Here is a 3,692-nt window from a genome sequence, read left to right as displayed (position 1 = left end):
ATTTGTACCTGGAAAGGCTGAGCTGCTCCATTCCCAAGGAAAACCTGGATTTCCCAAGGAAGCAGCTATTTTTCCTATATTTTTAAATCCAGGCTCTTCCACGGACATCCAACCCCGCTGACATTCCAACCTCTCCACCCAACCTATGGATCAGCATTCCTGGCAAAACAGCAATTCCAAAATAACCCCAAAGCAAAACCCTTAAATTGCACTTTAATTGGATTTTCCAGAGGGTTATTAGGAAATGTTTCCAATCAAGGAGTAAATTGGGATTGTAATAAAATATTCCATAAATATTTACATTGGCCCTGGCTCCACTTGAAAAGCAGGGATATTTTTCCCTCTTGGACACGCTGCCAAAGGAGCCAGTTGGAAAACCAAGGTCTCGGAGTCACTTTGCTCCCATCCAGGAATGATCAGAAGGGGTTTTCTCCCCAAATTCCACCCGAAAACATTCCAGGTGCATCCCAGGTAAATCTTGGGGTCCAAACGGGATGAGCAGAGTGAGCAGAGGGAGGAGAGGAGGGAAAAAATCTCCAAAGCTGCAGCACATCCCAAGGAATTTACGAGCTGTGTGGGGTGGGCAGGGCTCCAGCTCCATCTAATCTGGATCCAGATCCAAAGGAACCGTCTGGTTCCACGGGATGAGGCTTTAATCAGGTGTGGATCAAGGAATTTCCCAGGAGTAATTCAACCCAGGCTTTGTTTATTGCTCCCCCCGTGACCCCGGGCCAGGGCCCTCGTGCCATATTGAACCCGTTACCTGCTGATATCCCAGGATTCAAGGGGGATTAGGGAAAATTTTCCTGCTTTTCCAGATAAACTGCTCTGTCTGTTGGAGCACAGAGGAAGGGGAGGTTTTTTCCAGCATGGAAAAAAAGCAGCTGGATTAATGGGAAGGGTTAGGAAAACACTCCTAGGGCAGGGATGAGCAGTCCATGAAATATCCCATGGATTCATCGGATCCCAGGAAAACTGAGCTGGAGAGGGATGGGGATGCTTGGGGTCATGGCCAAGCAGGAGGATCCTCACCCAGGATATCCATTGGAGGGAAAACTTGGAAAAAATCAGGACAGACTTCCCAGAGAAGCTGTGGATGAATCCTTGGAAGTGTCCAAGGTCACGTTGGATGGGAATTGGAACAACCTGGGATAGGGGAAGGCGTCCCTGCCCATGGCAGGGATGGAATTGGATGGGATTGAAGGTTTAGGAGTAAAAATAAGGAGCCCGGGATTTGGGAACAAAAATCAGGATCCCAGATTTAGGAAGGAAAATGAGAATGTTCAAGGATTAGGAAGAAAATCTAGGAGCCCAGGGTTTAGGGTAAAAGATTAGGATTCCAGATCTAAGAACAAAATTTAGGAGCCAAAAGTTTAGGAATGAAAGGAGCAAAATTTTGGAGCCCAGATTTGGGAGGAAAGATTCCAAGCCCAAGGTTTAGGAACAAAACTTAGGAGCAAAAATCAGGAGCCAAAAGTTTAGGAGCTAAAATTAGGATTGCAGAGTGCAAAAGGCTGGAAAACCCAATGGAAGTGGGAAAACAAGGAGCAGGAAGGAATCCCAGGTGGAAAATTTGGGATTCCAGCGAGCCCTCAGAGCTGCCAGTGGCACCAGGAGTTTCCCAGCTCCGGCCACATCCCGGCGCTCTGTTCCCATGGAGCAGCCTCTTGGCAGCTCCCAACAGCTCAGGACATTCCCATTTTCTCCATCCTTTCCATAATTCCAAGGGACGGAGCCAATTGGCTCTGCCAGGGCTGACGGATGGGAGCCGACAGCGTCGCTTCCCATTAGGATTATTTCTGGGAATTCACACCGGGATGGCTCCAGCAGGAGCTCCCAGCTCCCGATTCCCTGGAACAATCTGCTGCTTCCCAAGAGCTCAGGGAATGTGGGAAAAGCCAGGATGGGGACATTTATCAGCACCAAGGAGAAATCCTACCAGGAATGAAGGCTCAAGATGGGATTTTAAAGAAATCCTACCGGGAATGAAGGTTTGGGATGGGATTTTAGGAAAAGAGTGGAATTATGACCAAGGGCAGCCTGGCTGGAATGTGAAAATCGTTCCCAGTGGCTCTGGGACACTTAAAGGCATTTTAAGCACATTGGGGACAAATCCATGGATGGGAATGTCATGGAATGCCGTGGGTGGGAAGGGATTAAATCCCATCCCATTCCATGGGCAGGGAACCTCCCACTATCCCAGGGTGCTCCAATCCCCATCCAACCTGGCCTGGAACATTCCGGGGATCCAGAGGCAGCCACAGCTTCTCTGGGAATTCCACCCAGCCCCTCCCAGGGGACCATCCCTTCCCAGTATCCCATCTAAACCCCCCCTTTCCTTTCCCTGTGTCCTGTCCTTCCATCCCTTGTCCCAAGCCCCTTTCCAGGGAACTCCTTTTTCCTGCTTGTTTTTTCCAGGATGAGGGAAGGAGCATTCCCAGCTGGGATGTGGCGGCATGGAAGTTTGGGACAAGGTGGGAACAGCCAGAGCGGGATTGACTCCGGAATGATCCCTTCCCATGGAATGGGATCAAACCCTCACTCCACCCATGGAATGCCATGAGCTGGGATTCGCTGCTTATCCAAGGAGCCTTTTCCATGGTTTGCGGGAAAACAGGGATGAGAATCCCGGTGCCACACTGACACCTCATGGAAAAAGCACTCGTTGCAATTCCAGTGCTCCAGGGATGGATTTTTGGGATAAATGCTTGGATTTTGCTGCCTACTTTGTCCTGATAAAAGTGATTGGGATAAAGGGATATTTCCCCTGGAATTAAAGAGATTGGGACCAGGATCTGCATGGGAAAACCTGGAGATCTTGGAGCTGCAAATCCAACATTTCCCCTCCAATTTATCCCGTCTGCAGGGGCTTTGGAGGAAAATAAAATAAATAAAAGTAAAAATAGAAATAAAATCAGAATTTAAAAATGAAAATCAAAATAGAAATAAAATCAAAATAAAAATTAAAATAATTAGAATAAGAAAAATTTTAAAATAAAAGAAAATTAAATTGAATTAAAAATAAGAATAAAAGCAAAAAATAAAAGTAAAATAAGATTAAAAAATAAAATTCTCAAATCCAAGGGAGCAGATTCAGAATTCCCAGTTTTCAACCTTTTCCTGTATCTAAACCGTCACCATGAGCATCAGTTCCTCATACATCCCAGTTTTCCACAGGAATATTCCCAGCAGGATTTACCTTGTCACCGGGATAATGGAATCCAAATCCAAGAGATGGCTCCTCATTAACGATTAATGAACTCATTAAATCCCACAAATAAGAGCCCTTCCCTGAGTTTCCCATCATTCCTCAGTGGTTACTCCTATCCCAATCCCAATCCCAATTCTCCCACAGGGGCAGGAAGAGGTTTGGGAGCAGGGAAGCTGCCCAGGCTGGGATTTTCCAGGGAGTCATTCCCTGTCCCAGGGCAGAGCCTGATTCCCGCTGGGAAAGGCTCGGGAAGCAGCACCAATTCCTGGTGGTTATCCCAACCCCAATCCCAACCCTCCCATGGCAAGAGGCGCAGGAGGAGGAAGGGGAGCAGGGACATTCCCAGGAGGAGGGATGGGAGCAGGGACATTCCCAGGAGGAGGGAGGGGAGCAGGGACATTCCCTGTCCCAGGGCAAGGCTCGGGAAGCGGCGCCATTCCCGTGGTTTTCCTGCCCCATCTAGCGGCGCTCCGGGAGAGCT

Source organism: Geospiza fortis, unplaced genomic scaffold (genome assembly GCF_000277835.1).
Source record: "Geospiza fortis unplaced genomic scaffold, GeoFor_1.0 scaffold2, whole genome shotgun sequence".
Lineage (NCBI taxonomy): Eukaryota > Metazoa > Chordata > Aves > Passeriformes > Thraupidae > Geospiza > Geospiza fortis.
Note: the sequence above shows the minus strand (reverse complement) of the source record.